Source organism: Mus caroli, chromosome 7 (assembly GCF_900094665.2).
Source record: "Mus caroli chromosome 7, CAROLI_EIJ_v1.1, whole genome shotgun sequence".
Lineage (NCBI taxonomy): Eukaryota > Metazoa > Chordata > Mammalia > Rodentia > Muridae > Mus > Mus caroli.
The window spans coordinates 123,589,982-123,612,572 of record NC_034576.1 but is presented as its reverse complement, the minus strand read 5'-3'; the positions used below and the strand labels follow the sequence as shown (position 1 = coordinate 123,612,572).

At 44.5% G+C, this 22,591-nt stretch overlaps 1 protein-coding gene across 4 annotated transcripts in view; it reads right to left on the bottom strand.

Annotated features, from left to right (window-relative positions):
• Nucleotides 1-22,591, bottom strand: part of Hs3st2 (heparan sulfate-glucosamine 3-sulfotransferase 2) — a 109,452-nt gene that overhangs the window by 16,706 nt on the left and 70,155 nt on the right. Inside the window, exon 1 of one of the 4 annotated variants that reach the window (XM_029479196.1) lies at nucleotides 7,509-7,526. The exons of the other annotated variants lie outside the window; for them this stretch is intronic. The gene's annotated coding sequence lies outside the window, so the exon portion shown is untranslated. Of the gene's footprint in view, nucleotides 1-7,508; nucleotides 7,527-22,591 lie in introns of those variants that run through there. 4 annotated transcript variants of the gene reach the window in all.

Sequence of the window (22,591 nt, the reverse complement as noted above, 5' to 3'; positions counted from 1 at the left end):
ATCTGGGTCCTTTCAGCAAAATCTTGCTAGTGTATGCAAATGCATATGTATGCCAAATGCATAATCAGCATTTGGAGGCTGATTATGGGATGGATCCCCGGGTATGGCAGTCTCTAGATGGTCTATCCTTTCCTTTCAGCTCCAAACTTTGTCTCTGTAACTCCTTCCATGAGTCCCTTGCTCCCAATTCCAAGAAGGGGCAAAGTGTCCACACCTTGGTCTTCGTTCTTCTCGAGCTACATGAAGTGTTTCTTAAGTCGTCTAATAGATTATTGCTTCTACCAGGAAGCCTTCCCTGACTGATGTGTCATTTCCTTTGCCTAAAGAGGCAAGGCACTTGTTTTCATCCCTCATGATGTCCATGGTACCCAGTGTAGACACAGTGTGTGCACTCTTGACACATTACCTAATTGAACATCCCATAGTGTTAGGAATTTTGCCTAGCACATCTCTGCATCAACAAGGTCTGTAGCCACTGTGAATTCAAGTACTCATTTATTAAGCAAGCATTTGTGTAGCACCTACTATATTCCAGTTACAAAGATATGTCAAGTATACATTTTTTTCCACAAGGAGTTAACAGCTTTGTGGGCAAACTAGGATTGGAGAGGGGCTGCATCAGAACTTAGCTTCCCATAAAACTGACCACTTTATTCTCTGCCATAAGGGTCTATGTCTGAAATCAATTTCCTGTAGGTCTCCTAAGTCCCCAGCTAAGTCTTGTTGGGACTCAAAACCCATCAACCAGTCATCTGATTACCTCGGAACTGATGAGGCTGCTCTCTTCATTGCCATAATGACAGGAAGTCGATTCTATTGGTAGTAGATAATGCTCAGCACAGAGACTCACAGCTGGCTAAGGTGCAGAGAGCAAGAGACTGTGGAGAGCTCGGCCCTAAGAGGAACATGTGCACCTCACCCTTCCCACGAAGGCTCAGGGGCCATTTCAGAAGAGAGGCAGAAAAAGTGTAAGAGATAGAGACAGTGGACGACGCCAAGGAAACATGCTCTTCAGACACAGCAGGGCAGTGCACGTTTGCACTCACAGCCGCTGATAGCAAGCACAGGACCTAGGCAAGCCCAAGCCTGACCAATCCCAGCGTGGAGGGGGCACTGGGCATGAGGCCCCATGCTAACTAACCACAGAGCTGTTAGCAGTTGTTAGCTGCTGGTAAGGAAAAAAATAGTTTTCCCTAAGCATGCAGGCCCTGGAAAGTCAACCACTCTCCAATGGGAGATCACACATCTAAGATAGGGGAAAGGGGACACAAAGTTGGATGGGAAAGGAAGCAGGATGGATGTAGAAAGAGTTGGAGGAAGGATAAATATGATACACGGTATGACATTCTCAATGTACCAATACTTTTTTTTTTTTTTAAGAAAGAAAATTAGTGGAGGTGAAGGAATCCTTCCCTGTGGGGATAATACCATTGGTGGAGGTGTGGAGGCCAGGCATCCATCCCTGGGGATAATACCATTGGTGGAGGTATGGAGGCCAGGCATCCATCCCTGGGGATAAAGCCATTGGTGGAGGTGTAGAGGCCAGACATCCATCCCTGGGTTTCCTCAGGAGGTTCAGCCCTTTGCAGGTCTCCCCTGTCACTGTGAGAAGACAGCACTGTGCTAGGTTTTCTTTCCTCTCTGTGTGACTCTCAGTTTTTAAAGGTCCCTAGTAAAGCCATACCTTGAGTGTTGTGGGACTTGTCTTGGATTCCATTGTACTGGTAGATACCACATGATCATATAGAGAACAGTGGGTCCTTTTAATGACAAGTCATGCACGTATTTTGGAATTTAAAATGCTTTTCATTTTTAAATGTATTTTTACAAAGTTTCTATGACTTGCTCATTATAATATATTGTAAATATATATATATGTATATATATATATATATATATATATATATATGCAGATATCAGCTATGTACAGAGTCATAAGCCACAAACCCAGATGGAAACAAGCCAATAGCTAGCACCTGGCATACTGCATCTCAGCCAATGTCTTTTCTAAGTCTAAGGACACAATCATTGTGCTCCAACTTCACAATAACCCTACCTAGCAGGTTCTCCCGGTTCCTGTTTGGGAGCTGTGGAAAGTAGGGCACAGAGGACCGAGGGAAATCACCAACGCAACACTGTTGCAGTCTGGATTCAAGTGCGGCTTCAGCACTGGAGGAAAAAACGTGAGAACATGAAAAATTCATCTTGGCACCAGGACAGCCTTTCTAGGCATGAGACAAAAACCACGGGAAAGTTAAAGCACATTAGAAAGCTACGTCTCTGCAATGGGAAAGTATCACAAGTAAGAGGGTCGTAGCAAAAGCAGCAAATACCTGTAGCGTGCTAACTGGGATCACGGAGGGATGGCTTCTTCTCTTTCATGTACATAGTTTATGAGTTTTCTCTGACTCCTCACAAAAAGCAAGTAATAGAGAAAGAGCCAGGAGAAGAAAGGGATGCGGGTCATTCATTAGAAAAGAACTAACGGAAAAAGCTACAGATGGAAAATAAGAACATGAAAATAATCTCAGTCTCTCCCAACATGCTCATTTAAAGGAATGCAAATTAAAGTCATGATCACCTGTAACATGGATCATTTATCCACTTGTAACGTAGTATGTGTGTGTGTGTGTGTGTGTGTGTGTGTGTGTAGGCAGGGAGAAGGAGAAGAAGGAGAGGTATGGAGAAGGAGAGGGGGGGAGAAAGGGAGAGAGATCCATGTGTGTCACAATGTATTTGGCAGTCAGAGGACAACCTCACTCTTCACTCCCACTTTGCCTGCTCCCGGGAAGTCTCCTGTCTCCACTTTCCATCTTTTCCAGGTGGAACATAGGAGTACAGATGTATGCTACTGTGTCTGTGTCTGGCTTTACGTGGATTCTCAGGGTCTCAGGTCCTCAATCTTGCTTCGTAAGCCTTTTACCTGCCGAGTCATCTCCCAGACTTAGGCTATATAAATGGTGACAAATTTTAACAAGGGTGTGAAGAAGGAAAGTGTTCTTGACAAGGTAAGAGCACAAATCAATGCACCTCTAGGAGGGCAGTTAGACATTGCCCACAAGGTCTAAAATGCACATCGTCTGGACATGGCCATTGCTCTTCTTGACAATTAACTATACAAACATGTAATGACTTGACGGATGCTCACTGCTGCAACTGTGGTAAAGATGGAGAGGCGTTCAACAGAGATCCCCTCTCTTCCTCTCTGGGGACCTCCTCCCTTCTGTGACCCTGCTTGTACTGTTCTCACAGTTCCAAAGGATTATAGTTCTCCTTACCACATCCAACTGAGGGCCATGGCTGGGTCTTGACAGAAAGAACAAGTGGGGATGAGATGCATTGCTTCAAGGCCAAGGTGAGCGTACAATGGACCCATCCTGTTCCCTGTCTTCTCTAGTGCAGGAGACTCTATAGCTCTAGAACAGAGCAAGTTCGACAAGTACGAGGAAGAGTGGGGACCTCGTTCAACTAGGAAATGCCTTCCCTGAGTGGCTGTGAGCCAGGACAAGCATTTTTGTTTGTTGCTTTGTTTAATTATTATTGCAATAGCAAGCATGAACATAACTACCACCCATTATACCCAAAAGATAGAGACTAGGAACAAACCCTGTGGCCATTAGTAGGATGTGGTTAAATAAGCTCTAACAAGGCTCTGCTATAGATTATAAAGCAGCCGTTAAAAGCAAGAAAGATCTATTTAAAGACACACTCGGAAGAGAGTCCAGGGCGTGTTGTTAAGTGGAAGAGGTGAGTTGCAGTCAGGTTAATGTGACCCTATTTGCGTTGAAAATCCACACACCTATGCTGGGGTGTATATGCGTGTGTCTCTTCTGAAAGGATGCACAGGTGTCCTTAGCAGGGCTTAGGTTTGGAGAATGACCTTGGGAGATCTGCACCGGATGGTGTTGTGCATCCTGGGAATTCATTTTCACCTTTAGTTTGATGTGTTTATGGACTTGCTTCTCTTCTTGACCATGAGCATGTGTTCTCGGTCATTAAGAAACTGTAGCTTATTAAAAGCTATTTGTAAAGGCCTCCATTGATATTATTTAGGAGGACAAATGCTTGCACTGCACACTGAGGGAAGGAAGGTTGTTTGGAGTGGCTGAAGTGTGAGTGGGTGGCGAGGACATGGCAGGCATCCTTCCTCTAGATGCTGGCCCGGATAGGAGGCTGAGGGACCGTGGGTGTTAAGTGTTTTTGCGAGTGCTTGAGCAGCCCTAAGATGTTTCCTGGCAACTGGACCTCAATTTCTCAGGCTCCATCTGTGACTGAGCTTGGGGACACTAGCTGAAGGTAACTGCATATCTGCCTGTCTCCTTGGGGTTTATCTTCTTCCTCTTCCCTCTGTCCTTCATCCTGGGTTAAGCCAGTAAAATCTCTGTGAGGTTTCACCAATACACAAACACAGTCGGTGTCAGGAAGGGGCCCAAGTGTCTGCATATCTATCTGGCTCTGCCTGGAAGCTGACTTGCCCGGCCTTGCTATTGGAGTAGCTGGGTGTCAAGGAGGCAGACCTAATAATACTGGTGCAAGGTATGCATTTGATGTAGGCTTCCTATAGTCAGCAGTTGAGTAACTGATGTCAGGTAAGGAGTTATGCATGATTAGAATTAGTAAAAACATTGGCTAGAATTTAAGTCAGAGCCATTCTGTTTCCTGGCTTCTGTGACATTCCTATCAGCTGCCTCACCAGCAACAGGTGGATGGCTCAGACTTCCTGTGCTGCCCTGAAGTCTAAGCCAGGTAAACAGGTGAGAGAGCCTGTATCAATCATAAAATGCCACACCCATCCTTGAATGGGCTTCCTGTTTTCTATTGGGTTTCCCTGATGGGATTCAAGTCTCTTTGGGGAGCCTGGTGCCTGCTTTCTCTCCTCATAGAGTAGTCCTCTATGGCTGCGGTTCTTTCCAGCTGAGGATCTTGATCCAGAGTTGAATGCTTCTACTTCCTCCTGTTAGTCACATTCTTCCTCATCCCGGTGCTTCTGATTGCCAGCCCATCTCCTCCCTCTAGTGTGTGTGTTTTGTTTTATTTTGTTTTCAGACAGGGCCCTGTGTAAGCCCTACTGGTCCCAGACTCATTACGCAGTGATGGCTTTGATTTTCTGATCCTAGTGGCTCCACCCCCTGAGTGCTGGGATTACAGGCACATGTCACCACAAGTTTTTCAAGGCCTGGGATCAAACCAGGTAAGCATTCTACCCATTGAGCCACAATCTCAAGCCTCTTTCAACTTTAGTCTTGGTTTAATTCTCCCTTATGTAGCATTGGGAGTGTCTACCCACTCCTTACTCCCTAAAATGTTTCTTCTTGGCTTTGGGCACACATGCTCCTGAGCCCTATGCCTATTCCATAGGGATCTCTCCAGGACTTTGCATTGATCTTTGCATGGCTCATCATCCACCCGTTGTCAAGCAACACCAAGGTCTAAATGATAAGTGGGTCTAACTAGTAACCTCTCCTCTCTGACCTTCATCATGGCCAGCTCAGAACTGTCTCAGCCCCCCCCCTCCCCCCCAGCCCCCGAAACCAAGGCTTCACAGCCTTTCTCTAGCTAGGGCTGACCCACTCAAACTCATTTGGATGCAGCTTACTCTTGTGTGATACTTTCCAATGTTGTCGGCATCCAGGAAACAAGAGCGTTCATGTGGGCAGTGATGCTTCTAAGTGGCGCTGAGGGGTCATTATTCTCTTTGTGGTTGCCATGAGCCAGCCTGAAACAGTATAGAGACCAACTCCAGGAGAGGCTCCCCTCCTTTCACAACTTGGACACCCTCTCCTTCCTACAGAATGGCAGATCATCTGTAAGGACATGAAGGAAACAAGCACCATGGAGGGCCTGAAGCTGGCTGCCCTCACCCTCTCCCCATCTGGAGTTCTGTCAGAAGGCACCTTAGTCAGTAGGTGATTCCCACCATAGAGTCCTGGCGGTCAATGTGAAGGACATTAGCACACATGGCCAGTCTGTCATGCTCCTCTGGCCAATGAACTCTTCCTCCGCACACATGTGACGTTAGCACTTTCCCACGCTTTTCAATTCACCAAATCCTGCCATTTGTAGATGAGGTTGGCTCATACTTCAGAGGGGATGGAGACCTCTGGGGTCAAGTGAGAATGGAGCAAACCAACCCAGCAGCTTTGGATGCCACCCTCCTGAGTCTGAGTATCCATCCCTTCACCACACTGTGCCCCCTACCTGAGCTGTCCATACAGCCCCCCCCCACCTCCTGCTGTGTGTATTCAGAGTCTCAAGAGCTCTTAGCATTTCCAGGTACTTGCAAGCTCTCCAACCAATGACTAGATGAATCAGTAAGTTTAGTCTTTTCCCACCAAGCTTTACAACCACCCCACTCCAGAGTCCCCAGAGATGTGGATGGATTTAAAGGGACAAGTTCTGCGAGGCAGCCCAACTTCCTGAAGCACAACAGTACCCCCTAGTGGGGCATGATCCTGATACAGCTAACAGAGTAGACACAGGAATCCCCGGGTTCCTGATGCTGCCTTTGGTGGACTTGATGGCTGATAAAAGAAGGACCTTTCTGTCTTGTCTCTCAATAGCTGTAGGCACACCGATTCCTGCATTAAGCCTCTTGGTTGCAAAGGTCCTCAGAGTTGGCTTTCTGACCATGCGGGGAACGAGACATAACTTATTGCCAAGGAGCCTACCGAGCAGTCAGTATCCCTCCCACCATAGTGTCCGGGCTCTGGTGTGCTTGAACCTGTTGGGTCCCCAGTGCTTGTTTCCAGGTTCGAGACTTGCCTAAATTGTACAAGTGTGGATTCTCAGCTAGCCTTGGAGTAGAGCAACGCCACCTGCTAATCCTAAGGCATTAATATTCTTTCTGTCCAGGATAGTTAACCCTAGCTCTTCCCATGGTGTACCCTGTCTCATCCTCAGATCAAATGTCACCATGATTCAGTGTGATTTTTGATACCCATGGACTCTTTCTCTCATAGATGCAAGCACAGGTGTGCAATGACTTTGCATATCTGTTTATCTATTGCCTTTCTCCCCTGTGAGTTCCCCCCACTAAATCCCATCAGCAGAGGATGGTGTCTGCCTCATCTCTGTGTATCTTTAATCCTTGTCACAGAGCCAATCTCATCACAGGCAAGCAGACGGGCATGAATCATAGCCACCAAATATCTCGCTTGTCAAATGAATAGGATGGGAAGGAGCTGAGGCCTAAATCAAGACAACATGGGCTCCTCGTGTAAGAAAGAGGTCTGCTGAAGATCTTCACAGAGGACTAATACACACACACACATGCACATGTACACACATGTGCACACACACAGAGTTTATATATTATCTGTAGCACACAACTGATTCAGAGATGAGATGCACTTTTTTGCATTGTTTATTTTTGCATATTCTAGGAAATTGCCAGAACACCGTAATGAGGATATATCATAATATTCATACAATAGTCACTTACTGAGTACCTACTGTCTGCCAGCCAGCTCTGAGGTCATGGCTATAAATAAAATAGACACAGGACTCACCCTGGTGAAGCTTCAGGCTTGGCAGGGGTGCTAAAGGGCAAAAGAAAATATTTCATTACAACTTGTTAAAAAGGAAAAGGAAGAAACATGTAATGAGTGAATGAAGTGCCCAGAGAAACCCTAAAGTGGCTGGAAAGTCAGGCAACGAGCACACGCTTAGAAGCAGACATTGATGAAGAAGATAAGAGGATACGAAAATGCAGGGTAGACTGGGGGGGATGGTCCAGTGGGTAAAGTGCTTGTTTTGCAAGCATCCAAGAACCCATGTGAAAGCTCTCTGTGGTGGTATGTGTCTGTAGTCCCAGCTCTTCTATGGTGAAATGGAGGTAGGGAAAAGACTGATCATAACCAGAATGCCCGGAACCAGCTAACTTAGCATACACAGTGGTGAATAAGACCCTGTCTCTAATGATGTTGGAAGGTGAGGACTGACATCTGAGGTGGTCCTCACTTCCACACATGTGTCATGCCATAGACATGACATGCTCCTGGACACACACACACACACACACACACACACACACACACTTGCAGATGGGGTTGGGATGAGGTAAGCCATTGTAGAGAATCTAAAAGTACACAAATACCCAAATCGACAGCCATCAAGAGAAGTCTGACTGATGCAGAAAGCAAAATCAGAACAAACTTGAACCTGATATTTTAATTCTAGTGTCACAATCCACAAAAGGACTGCCTTGAGAGACTTGGTGCAAGAGGCAGTAGTTGCAGCAATGCATGGTGTGTAGGTAGAATTGAAAGAGAGGCCTCAGATAAACTGGCTAGAATGTCAGACAAGATCCAGGAGGGAGGCTTCCCCTTCTCTGGGGGGGGTGGGGTTTTGTAGGGGTAGGGCTGGAAGTGGGGAGGGGGCTGCGAATGGGATGACCAGTGAATGGATAGATGAATTAATGAAAAAAAATCATTAAGCAGACATTTCCAAGGAGGTAAGATGGCTACATGGGTAGACTGAAGGCTACTTACTCCTAACAAAATGAACCAGCAACCCACGGATTTATGCACCCACACATTCAACCACTCACCCACCCAGTATCTATCCTATAGAAACATATCAGTTCAAATGTCTTAAATGACAAGTAGAAAGCAAGTGCTTTTGCAAGGATTACAGACATCCAGCATATGTAAAAGAAGCATTTCTACAAAGTCGAGCTGGATAAGGACATCTTAGCTGCATCAAATTCCAGGCAAAACAACAGCATCCAAACAAAAACACAGATTATCATCTGTAGAAGTTTGTAGAGGAAAAATGACTCCTAATATTTATTATTTTGTCAGTTTGCTCATGAGAACAAAAGAAAAGCACTGAAAAGCATTCAACAGCTTGAAAAACATCACATCCCACCCTCCAAAGAGCACCCCGAAAAGGACAACAGCTGCCCAAGTGACCAGGTGGCAGAGCTAGAGACTACAGAAGTTGTGCAAAAAAAGGACAGTAATTGGGGTTAAACTATACAGAGGCCAGTAAGTAATGCTTTTAGCTTCCACTGTCAAAACTATTCTTCTAACAAATACCATGTGTTCTCATTTACATGTGAAGCTAAAACCTAGCAGGTCTTATAGGATGAGAGAAGAATGGTGAGTATCAGAGGCAGGGAAGGGCTGGGGGAGAGGGTGGCAATTGGCACAGGAATGTGATTGGACAGGAGGGGTAGGGGCTCCTCTGCTTCAATGTGAGTCTGACCAAGAATGACAACAGTCAGCTGTGTGTTTTTTAAAGGTACTGTGGAGGCTTCAGATATGAGGAGAGGGGAGCTTATGCTTTTGTAGATGGTGAACAGGACCTCCAGACTCAATGTCCCTGGGCACAGAGAAGAATGGATTGAGACAAGGAGCCAGGACACTAGCAGGCAAGCTATATCTAGTTGGAGTGACAAATAGAGGGTCCCTATCAAAGAACCCCCTGAATACAAAGAGATAAATATAAGTAGATGTTGGCTTCAGAAGGGTTGGCAATAATGAGGAGAAAACATTCTCCCTCTTCTCCTTCCTTCCTCTTTCTTTCCTTCCCTTTCTCTGTTCACTCGTTTTTGTTTTGTGGAGCTGTGTCTCAGGCTTGTTAGGCACTGAGCGCAAAGCAATACCATCAGAAGCAAACGGAGCACAAAACTACACCATCAACAACAAATGGGTTCTAACACGCTCTCCCAGAAGCTTGGGGGTCAAGGTCGCAGAGACCACCTGTCTGGACAGACAAAGGGTAGCTCATCTCTATAGATGGGGACAAGGACCGCCAGACTGCATGCCATCGGGCGCAGAGAAGAGTGGGCTGGGGCTCTGATGCAGGCATGTAGATCTACTTGGGGCCACATGGGAGAACCCCCTTAAAACAAACGGGCCATCAAATCCTATCCCCCAAAGTACATTATAAAAGCCGGCGAGTTGCATTGAGTCAGTATAATTCCATCGAACACCGCGTTATTACTCAGTGCAGAAATAGGTCACAAGAAAGTTAACATCTCCATAGATTAGTACTTAGTAAATGCAACATCCGTTACTAATTGAGAAAAACTAAGCTTAAGAAGGCAGAAAGTTGCGTCTTCAACAACCACCACCATCTCAAAACAGAGCGGCCATCTTAAAGCATAGGCAGCCGGCAGGAAGGGAGCAGAGATTAGATTAGCTCTGTGAGGCTCACGGCAGGCATGGCACCGCGTCCACCTCACAAGAGCTATTTCATTTGAATCTCTCAGTAGCACCAGGTATGTGTCTCTATTAACTTTAAGACCTTATTTTTCACTTAGGAGATTAGGTGCAAAAAAAGAACCCGCCTAGGGTACTGAAAAGTAGAAGCAGGCACAGAAACCCCAGCACTTCCATTCAGCTGCCTCCGTCTGGGCACCTCCAGGCTGGGAGCCTCATTAAGGCTAGGCAAGACAAAGATGCCCACTAACACAATTAATATTTAACATTGCTCTATAATTTATGGACAACTCAATTAAAACTTTAATAAATGGAGAGATGGGAACTCGTAATGTTAGTGAGAGACATCAATTCTTCTCAAATGAATCTATAAGTCAAATGTAATTCCAACCCAAATCCCAAAAGGACTTAAAAATTGAATTTGACAAAATAATTATAAAGTTTCTATTGGATTAATAAATTAATGAAAAGCGCCAGTTCATTTTATTAGGAGTAAGAGTGATAGAGGCAGAGACTTGCCACATCCCATATGAATGCATGTATGAAAGCTGTCGTAATTAAAACACTGTGACTGTGGCTTGGGAGCAGAGAGATGGAGGATGAATAAAATCAGGTCAGAAACAACCTAAAACTTTGTTTCAATAACCCTTTATCTTCTTCTTTCCTCTCAATATTTTCCTCACCTCCATTCTCTCTCTCTCTCTCTCTCTCTCTCTCTCTCTCTCTCTCTCTCTCTCTCTCTCTCTCCTTTCCTTTTTTTTTTTCAGTGTTGGGAATCAACAACCAGGGTTTTGTGCACACTAGGCAAGTACTCTACCCCTGAGCTACATTCCTTGCCCCAGGGGTAGTGTTTGCAATGACTGGAAACATTCTGAGTGACTGGGTATTTTGGTAAACACCAGCAAGTCATTTGTGGGGTGGTGGGCTTAGATTTCTTTATTCACTGTTATCTCAGTATTAAGTCAAAATGAACAAACTAATTCAATGTTAAGAAGAAAACCATGGGTCCATTGAAATGGATCACTGGGTAAATATGCTTGCCACCAAGCCTGATGACCTGAATTTAATTTCCAGGACCTACACACGGTAGAAAGAGAAGATTTAACTCCCACAAGCTACCCTCTGACCTCCACATGTAGACTGCATCCTCTCCTCAATAAATCTCACATACACACACACCCCAGCATAAACAATCAGTAATCCAATGGACATGCCTATCCATGGGCGGTGTTTACTAGATTTAAAAAATTTAGTAAACAGGGGAAGACATAACCAGACTACAAGAGATAAAAGCAGAAAGGGGGACTTTTGTTCTGACCATAAAATTTCCAAAGTATTACAGTAGAAAACAACAATAATAACAGTGACAAAAACATAAAGAGGAAGTAAGTGAAAAAGACACACTCCACTTCATATAAGGCAGGCACACGACATCTTTGTAAGTTATTAAGAGAAACTGCTCCAAGGTCGAAAAGATGGCTCAGCTGGTAAGAGCACTGGCTGCCCTTGGGTAAGACCTCAGTTCAGTTCCCAGCTCCCATACAATTCCAGTCCCAGGGGCTCCCACATTCTCTCCTGGTCTCCTCGGGCACTCAGATTTTTACCCCTACACATAAATATTAAGAAAAAAACCACACCAATAGAAAACTGAAGAAAATACATAATTATTCACAAACAATATCATCTTTGGCAAAACATTCAAATTCAGTAGCTGTCCAAGTGATAAAAAAATAAATCCAAATAAAGTAATGTCTTTTTAAAAAAGATTTATTTATTTATTTATTTATTTATTTATTTTATGTATGTGAGTACACTGTAGCTGTCTTCAGACACACTAGAAGAGGGCATTGGACCCCATTACAGATAGTCCTGGGCCACTATGTGGTTACTGGGAATTAAATTCAGGTCCTCTAGAAGAGCAGCCAGTTCCCTTAACTGCCGAGCCATCTCTCCAGCCCCAGATAACACGTTAAAAATTATTTATTTTACTCAGACATGTGTGCTCTAAATAACTATTTGGGCTGCGAATATGCTCAAATGTTATAGAAGACACTCACTGGAATGTATCCTGTCAAAATACTGAGACAGTTGTGGAAAGGTGTTCAAGGCCACTTAGCATATGCAAGTGGTAAAAATAATAAAGATAACCTAAAGGTATTCAGCCCTGGTATGATTGTTTTAATAAAGTGCTCTGCTATGATTACAAGCTGCATTTTAGCAGATGTTTCAGATAGGAAAAGCGGGTGCTTATTAGATTTTAAAAAATGATTTAGAAAATATTTTATATCTGCAGGTGTTTTTGGATACCCAAATGAAGACCCCAGTTTACTCCCTGGTAGTCTAAGTCTGTCTCACATCTTCCCCCTCACTGTAGAGCATGCTGCTGCTCCTCGTCTGATATTCTTATGAAATTCTCTACTTCTTCACTCCCAACACACTTATAACATTCTAAATAAAAACAGAGCTATAGCCCACTTCTGCCAAACAAGTTTATAACAGCAACCTCAAAGAGAAAATAAGGTGCACATGTCTAAAATATATTGGATGAGGTGCAAGGAGAGATTAGGCTGAAGCCTCTGGGAGGGGAAATTGGAGGTTCGGGGCTGGAAGGAAACTCGTTTCCCATTAGGAAACATAACTCCTTGAAGATCCAAGATCAGCATGGTACTCAAATGTATTAGATACAAAGAAACATAAGTTAAATTCCTTGTAATTTTAATTTTATAGTTAAATTTAAACTAGGATTAAAATTCAATTTAATTTAAAATCAACACTTTGCAATTTCATTTTTGCAATACAAATTACATCATTTTTTGCACCTTTTTTTTCAAGTACCCCCTTCCCCCCAAATGAATGTAGGAATTGAAAGTTTCAGTCTCTGTCTTGCTTCTTAACATTGAGTAGCCACTGGCAAGCCACTTCACCTCCAAGCCTCACTTTCCCTATTAAAGAGAATGAAATAAAATTGAGTTGTGGAAAGAATTGGGAGCGGTATGTGAAAATTTCCCCATCTGATTCCCCACTTAGTGGGCTCCCATTAGCTGTAGTTACTATCAGTAACCTTGTACCTGCCTGGGACTGGAGGGGGAACCTAGGCAGAACGCAATTATCCACCCTGGAACAGAGCCAGGATACCTGTGTTGCAAAACACACAGCTGAACGATCAGCCTAGACACCAGTGTGTACACATCGAGGGGCAGCCCGTGCTCCTCTGGGCTTGGGAAGTAAACTGCATTTCACATGGCACAGCTGCTTGTTTTTTTAAAAAAAAAAATTCCACAACTAATTAGCCAGTTTCCTCATCAGCCATGTCTATGTGGATTAACTAAACAGGCTGTTTCCTGTTAAACACAGGTGATTTCTACTACATAACAATGCCTCCGGCAAGACACCTAGTGCCAGGGAATTGGACAGTTAAAGGTAACTTTCAGCCCTCTTGGCAGGCATTTTTGATATAGCAGGTCAGTTTGATGGCTCTTTAAATCAGGAAGGCACAGTATACAACATACTACACATGCCTTCTACAGATTCAGAGATCTGTCTGACTTTGCATCCAATCCTGCTTGGTCATATCCAGACTGAGTACTCGGATGTAAGTTATTTAATCTCAGCAAGCCTTAGTTTCTACATCTATTAAATGGAATTGTTGCAATAACTGATGAGTGTAACAGCTGATATAAGGAGGTTGAGGGGAAAGGTAGGAGGTGTAGTGCATGGGGACTGCAGGGTCCTAAGAACCATGGTAACAGACAGAGCCAGGTGGTGTTCACCTGCAATCAGCTGTAAGGCTATTTAGAGGCAGGAGGGCCCCAAGTTCAAGGCCTGCCTGGGCTATAGAGTGAACTCAAGACATGCTTGGCAACTTAGTGAGACAGTCACAAAGTCAAGAAAAAAAAAAGGGGGGACAGTGTTATAGCTCAGTCATAAAACACTTGGCTTGCCCTGCCCCACCCAGCCCCCATGTGTATGTGTGTGTGTGTGAGGAGAGACAGAGACAGACAGACAGAAGCTGAGAGACAGAGACGGAAAGAAACATTTTTACTTCTACCACTGCTAAGACAAAACCAAACCGAAGATACTTGTGCATTTGTATTAGAAGATCTGAAGGGATTTGAAAACTATCCTCTGAAGGGGTTACAGAAAGATATATGTAGCTGAGATCTTCTGTCTGTTAAGGATGGGGTTGTCTCATATGTGTATGTATGTGTGTGTGTGTACATATGTATTTGTATGTGTGCATGTGTGTATGTGTGCATGTGTATGTATATATACATGTGTGTGAATGTGTGTATGTATGTATGTGCATGTGTGTGCACATGCATGCCTGTGTCCATGTATGTGTGCATGTGTATGTGTGTATGCATGTATGTGCATGTGTGTGAATGTGCGTATGTATATATGTGCATGTGTATAAATGTATGTATGTATGTGTGTGTGCATGTGTGTATGTGTACATGTGTATGTGTGTATGTGTGCTCATGCACATGCATTCATAGATGCTCTTGTTCATGCAGGTATAAATGTAAAGGCCACAGGTTGGCATCAGGATGTCTTCCTTAGTACTTCTTCTCCAAGCCTCTTGTGTGTCTGGGGTGCTCCATTTCAGCAAGGTTGGCTGGTCAGCGAGGAGCAGGTGTGTCCAGCCTGGCTGGCATTAGGGGCATGTGCCACCACTCCCAGGCTCTACCTGGGGATCTGGATCTAAACTCAGGTTCTCATGCTTGTCCAGGGAGCACTTTACTCCCTCCCTGAGCCATCTCCCTGGCCATGTACTGAGATTTAAGAAACAGTTTAACTTTAAAAAAGCTAAAGGATTTCTATACTGTCCCTTGTGTTACACATATAAATAGCCGGTTTATTAGATGTTCTGGAACAGAGATGTAAAAATAACTGTTTAAAAGTATGGCTCTATTAAGATAAAACCATTTCAATGGGTTTCATACACACAAAAATGAATTCTCTTCTAGGAAGGGATTTTCTTTCGTAGCCGCACACCTGGTGCAGTTACTGTAGATGGAGTCACAGAGGCCCATGCTTTCCCAAGACTGTTATAGAAGTGTAAGTAGATCTTAGCCCTATGACCTTGTATGGGAAGAAATTTCTGATTAGATACAATGTCAAAGGAGGGACATTAGCTTCTCTTCTAGTCGAGCAAAGTGTGCAAAAACCCTAGGATCTTCCTCATTGGATGAAGGTCTTGGAATGAACGTAGGTGTTTACTGACTGCCGAAGCCTTCCACCAGCTTTAAGTATTGCATTTTTCCTCAAAAATCAATTATTTCCCAGAAACTAATAGGGGTCTCCCTAAACCCCAAGTTTCATGTAACCTCCTAATTGTGGTAAAAAAACAAACCAAAACAAAAAAGTCAGATGCACATACAAACATACATTCATACATACATACACATGCACACATGTACACATACATTCACACACACGTACATACATACTTACATACACACATGCACATATATACATACATATACATGCACACATACATGTATGCATACATACACACACACATACAAATACATAAACACATACACATGCATACACACATGAGACAACCCTATCCATAACAGACAGATCTCAGCTAGATATATCTTTCTGCAACCCCTTCTCTCATGGTCTTCATGAGGATATTTTTCAAATCCCTTCAGATCTTCTAATGCACCCCCCCCTCCTACTGCACTTTTAAAGCATACAGAAAACAGACCCAAGCTGTAATCCAGTCTCCATCGCTTGAAGATTAGGGTACTAGTAACTCTCCACCTCTCTGAGTCTCAGTTCCTGTGTTTAGGAGATGAAGGAAGGAAAATACACTCTGCAAGCTTTTGCAGGGTTTGAATAAAATACATAGGCGGTGTCAGCACAGTGCCCTGCACATGGATGATGGAATGATACCCTGCATTGCCTCCATCTCTACTTATTGTCATGGCAACCAAGTTGGAGTTTGATTGTACATTTATCACCAAAATTCTTGAGCCAGAAGGTTCTGTTGTTCTCGGGGCTCCCTCTTTTGTTTAATTCCAAGAATTTATACAAAGATTTGGGTCTGCACACATCCGCATTTTTGTTTTTGTTTTTTCAGCTAGCCATATCCTTGTGTAGCCAGAACATAGAGGAAGCTGGGTTGGTATTGATTTTCATGATACGGTGGCTATTGTACAATGTTGTCAACTGGTTCACTCGATGGTGTGTGCAGGATACTGCCCTTGGTGCTGAAGCCATTATTTTTAAAGCCTTAATTAAAGAGCCTACATTCTAACAGAGAAGGAATATGGCTACAAAGGAAGAAGAAATGCTGAAAATGGAGATGTATTTAAGATGTGAGGACAGCAAGCACCTAACTTGACTCCAAAGAGTGCAAGGCTGTGTTCATGGAGCTGGTGTTACTTGGATAAGTACGTATCTTAACACTGTGAAATAGAAAGTAGAGTGTATTTGCCAATCCACACCAAAAATGTCAGTGATGTCTGATGCTGCAGACAAGATAAAGGCTCTCAACAATTAGCCCTATGCTGATGAGATCATTGGCAGCCCTAGAGAGAGAAATGGGCTTAAGGGTTCAGATCTGAACATCAGCTCAGACTGAGAGACAGAAGACCGGGAATCAGCTTGGAGTCTAGATTTACCCCCTCTTTCAAGAAGCAGACACTGAGACAAGACTTTTGTGCAATCGCTTATTTGGAAGGTGTTCTTAGAAATCAGCCAAAGGTATGGACAGAAAGGAAGCAGTCATAACTTTGCTGTCGAGCCAGTTACCACTAGGAGAAGTGAGGGGAAAGACATTGAAGAGCCAGAGTGAGAGCTGTCCCAACCAAGAGGTCTACAGTGGCTGTCCATGAGCCCATGCCTGCTATTAGCTGAGAGTTACTGAGTACCCCAATCCTCAAGTCCAAGGCAATTTTTAGAAATATGAACTCCCCAGAACTTTAGCCATGATGCTACTGTCAAGTGACAGCCACCAGCATGTAGGAGTGAGGACGGAGGCAGCTCTGAGCAGAGCACAGAGGGCCTGCTATGGGTTCATGCATATGTGTGCATAGGTCGGGATGTGCAAGTATTGAAAGGTTGTGTTGCTCCAAAGCACTGATGCTGAGACAAATCTCCATGTCGACAGCAAGTGGACATGGGGACAGGGAAGTGATCGGAGGACAAGGTCAGAGTCCTAGTGACTTGGATTAGTGTCTTTTCAGAGTCTTCCCAGAGTTCCATGTGAGAACTCAGTGAGAAGACAGATCTATAGGCTGGAAGCTGGTGCTCTAATTTTAGACTTGGGTCTTACTGTAAGCAATGCATGTCTCTCTATAACTCACCCAGTTTATGGTATTTTGTTGTATCAATTTGAATAGATTATGATATTGGCTAGTGACTGATTTATAGAGCAAGATTGACTGTTAAAGAGTGGCTCCAAATATTTAATGTAAAAAATGGTTTTAAAGATGCCTGTGTATAAGGTGACTAGAGGCACACACACACACACACACACACACACACACCCCTCAAAACTCTCAAGAATACCAGGGACATGGGTGAACCAGGGCTGATTGTTCTAAAGAGATCCATGCTGCAGTGTGAGTGGGTCACATGCATCCCTCTGAAGGTCCTTTAGCCTATGAAGCAGAGGCTGATTTTTGTGTGGTGTAATGTGGCTCAGCGCTTGAGTGGTTGTCTAGTATGTGCCAGGCTCTGAGTTTGTCCCTCTGCTCTGCAAAAGATAAATGAAAAACCATCCACCTTGGGCACTCCATTTAAAGTTGTGTGAAGCGGCTTCTTTGCAGCCAAGAAAAAGTGGAGAGCAAACCAAGTGTCCATGGAGTTTGCCAGGTGGTCTCCCCTGTGCCTGGGCTTGCCCCAAAGTGACGCATTTGTCTGTTCTGCACAAGGCTGGCAGCAGTCCTAAGCTTCATACGAGGATTCCTTCGCTGGAGTTTATGAGAAGATGGAGCTTCGGAAGTGGGTCATCCAGACTGCATGTGCAGTGGAGCAGTCTCGACGCACAGGCACCTTACAGCACCTTGTCCCTAAGTTGTGCTTCCTGGGAAGGCTCTTTGCTGAGAGTACCAAGAAGAGAAACACAAAGCTGTATATCAATTTGTTTACTGCGGGAAGCATCTGTTACTTTGCTATGTTTTGCAAGGAAACTTGCCGTCTCATATTCATAAATGGGTTGCTTTGAGTTTAATTGTGCAGCTAACTGGAGCTATAAAGCAGACTTCGTGGCTGTCTGGAGAGGAGTTTGAGGGAGAAGCAAATGAGCCCACAGGACCACTTGGCTTAGAGGAAAATACAAGTGTTACTGTATCCCCTAAAAGCAATGCACATTCAGCCATCCATCTCAAGATGGGAGGGAGTGCCCCTTGCAAGGCGCTGGTAAAAGAAGGCTGTTTTCTCTCCCTCCTTCCCTCCCTCCCTCTCCTTCTCCCCCTCCCCTCCTTCTCCCTCTCCCCCTCCTCACTTTTCATCCCCTCCCTCTCCCTCCGCCTTTCTCTCTAGCATATGTTTCTTTTGTGATGTAGCCAAGCTGACCCTGAACTTAACAGTCTTTTTGCTTCTTCCCCCCAAGTAAGCAAGTGTTAGAGATACAGGCATGCATCATCACACCAGACATGAAAGATCGATTTCTTTATGTATGGATGTGTGTAGACTCATGTACACATGTATGGAGGCCAGAGATTAACATGGGATGTCTTCCACAACTACTATTCACCTTATTTTCCTAAGACTAAACTCAGAGTTCCCTGACTGGCTTGAATGGCCAGCGAGCCCCAGGGATCTCTCTGTCTCCATCTCCCCAGTGCTGGGATAACAGACATGTGATGTCATCCTCTGTCTCCACCTTCCCAGTGCTGGGATAACAAACATGTGATGTCATCCTCTGTCTCCATCTCCCCAGTGCTGGGATAACAGACATGTGATGTCATCCTCTGTCTCCATCTCCCCAGTGCTGGGATAACAGGCATGTGATGTCATCCTCTGTCTCCATCTCCCCAGTGCTGGGATAACAGACATGTGATGTCATCCTCTGTCTCCACCTTCCCAGTGCTGGGATAACAGGCATGTGATGTCATCCTCTGTCTCCACCTTCCCAGTGCTGGGATAACAGGCATGTGATGTCACTCTTGTTTCTAATGTTGGTGCTGGGGATCCAAACTCCGGACCTCATTTCTGGGCAGTAAGCACTTCACCAGCTGAACATCTTTCTAGCCCCAAGTATTGGTTCCTGATGTGTTCACTCTCAGAGTTTGAGAGCAGAGCTAGTCAGGTCTACTGAAATCTGTGTACCATAGACTTCCAGCAGCCAAGGATGACTGTTAACCAGGTCAAAATGTGCTTGTCTTCATTTCAGTGCCATGTGCAAAATCCTCATGAAAGTATTTATCTGGGAAAGAGAGCCTGTTTTCTCCCTAGTAGAGGGACATTTCTGGTATTAAAAACAAGCAAACAAACAAACAAACAAAAAACATTCTAGGACAGAAAAGAATTCACAGGGACACATGCCGAGGAAGTGTGGATTTGAGAGCAGTAGTTCTAAGTTCAAATGTTATGTTCTTCTTGGGAAGGGATTGTCTTGACTCCTTTCAACCTCATCTCCAAAGACTATGGCTTCGAATAGTGGCTGGGCTGTCCTCAGGTATTGGAAGTTGGAGGAGGTATAGGAGGGGAAGCCTTCTTCTGTCCACCCTTAAGGAATCCTTTGCTCTGTTTGTACAGGAGTTTGTGATGTCAGAGGTGTGTAGTCCAAGAGTGAAAAATGCAATGGTTTGGGGCAGATGATGCTTGAGATAGGCGTCTACATTGGATCAGAACCTGCCTAGCTTCATATGGGATTAAAAATGATGGTAAATATACTTTCCTTCCTTTTGCAGATGGAAAAACTGATGATAAGAAAGGCACCCAGGGTTACCCAACTTAAAAATGGCCAAACATAGGTACAAACCCAGGAGCCTGTTTCTGTAGCACCTGCATTGGAATATGACACCCCAGAATGATGGCCAGGACCTGGGGAGATTCATGGTGTGACAACCCTTCAACCATACAGTACTGGACAGCAGGATGTAAGGATCTATGTGAGCACTTGCACACGCTCTGAACACTATTGAGGCTGAAGCATTGCTGTCCCTTCTCTCCCATCCGGAGGCAAGGGAATCTAGACTTGAGGATCTGTTCATTCTCTTACCAGTATGCTCTTAGGCAAGCTGATGAAGCCTCCATTCCTTGGGTCTCTTGTCTGTAAAATGGTGATATGAAGCCTATAGAGTGAGTCAGATGGTGCTCCCCAATATATAGTAAGCATGATATCAGAGTTAACGTTGTGGAATTTGGATCAAGGGTGTCTATACTTCTTGACTGATCCTCTACTCTCTTTCCCTGTCCCCCGGTCTCTGTTACTTGCCCATCACAGGTAAACTCTGGACCCTTTGGAAGGACCTGCCCTGGTTCCTAGAGCAGGTCTGAAAGTCACCCTCTGGCATTCTCTCAATAGATGTAAAAGACAGCCTGACGTCCCCTGTGACTGGCTATGTGGGTGCTCCAGATTTCCCATGATCTGATGTTCCTCTGTGTCTGGCTGGGGGTGTGTGTGCCCCAACTTTCCGCAAAAGCAGGACCCAGTGTTACTGTTGGCTTATGTTCAAGATCCCAGTTCAGTCTAGTATGGCCACAAATAGAAACAGAAGTTGGGTTTTAATTTCTCCCTGCATCTGTATTTTTCCTTAATTTAGAGTTTAGAGGCAGGAAGTGAGGCGGGCTGTAGTTAATCACTAACCCCAGGAGAAGGGAGTAAGGATAAGGATACAGTTCAACCAAACGAGCAAACAAGCAAACAAGCAAAACCCAAACACAAGTCTGAACTCATCTCAGCTGTCATTGGTGGTGTCTTTCTTTAAAGAGTCATCATGTTTGTTTGTTTGTTTGTTTATTTATCTATCCATCTATTAATTGATTGATTGATTGTGGGGGCGGGGGGAGGAGTGCACTGGTTGGGTTCTTTTATGCCAAGGCACACATTCAGATGTCAGAGGACGATCTGCAGGAGTCAGATCTCTCCTTCCCCTACATGGAACACAGTTCAGGTTGTCAGACTTGGTGGCAAGCACCTTTACCTGCTGAGCCATCTTGCTGCTGGCTGTCCCGGTCCACCTACCACACACACACACACACACACACACACACACACACACACACTATAGTGCCTCTCTAGCCATATGTCATTTGTTTAGATGGTGCTGTCTGTGAGTCCCAAAACTTCCAATCCATCCCACATAGCACAGACCTTCCATTTTAGCTAGGGCCTGTCCTGGCAAATCAGCTCCCGGCCTTCAACATCTGCCCTTCACGCACTAGCTTCAGTTTCCTAGGCCTCTCCAACTTCTCTAACCTTCTTTTAAGGGGCGTTGGACTTCCAGGCTAAGTTGCCAGTACAGCTTGGCTAGTGAGACTCTGAGTTCCTCAGCTGTCACCTTCTGTCCTGTGACCGACAGAAGTGGGACTGGCCAGTGTGCTTTGGAGCTGGAGTCTATTTAACATTGACAGTGTTACCATAAGGAGGTCTGGCTTTTCCTCAAATGGAGCATCTGGATATCTGGAATATTGCTGTGGTCTGAGAATCCCAGAGCAGCCAAATTCACCTCCCTCACAGACCCCAAAGGATCTCTTTGGAACCCTCGCGTATGTTACTTTTTAAATTATGAAATAAGAAAAAAAAAGATTTTTTTCCCATGTGAAATTTCTGTCTTAAAATGTTCTCATTTAAAAAAAAAAAAAAAAGAAACCAAAAGCCACTAAGAGCTACAAAACACATACGGCTCTAGGGAAACTTGCCTGGGTGGCTACATCCTGCTGGCTGACAGCGGGCAGCCTGGGTGTCTACAACACTTGTATTTATCTATTTTTCTTTTGCTGATATTTATTAATTACCATTAAAGTGTCTGAGACCTCAGGAGATGCAGGCAGAAGACCAAGCAGGAGGCCCAGAGCTTGCTCTTAAGGAGCTTACAAACAAGTGGGCAGAGAACTGTTAGTGTAAGCTTCCTCCCTCTTCCCTCCCCTCCCCTCCCCTCCCCTCCCCCACTTCCTCCACTTCCTCTTCTTGTGTATGTGTGGAGACCTGAGGTAGCTGTCAGCTATCTTCAATCACTTCTCTGTCTTGTTTATGAAATGTTTAGCTTTATTTTTGAACTAGCCTACACAGTATTATGACATTTTGAACAGTGTGCTTAGTAATCTTCTTTCTCCCCCTCATCTCTCCCACCCCTCATCGCCCATGTAATCTAACCCCCGTCTTCTTTTTCTCTTTCCTATCACACGTGCCCTTTGGCTCTCTTTCTAACCTTCCTTAACATCTACCGAGACCAAGTATGACAGCCAATCTTGGTTTTCAACAGAATTAAACCTGAAATCAAACGAAACCCAAGCAACCG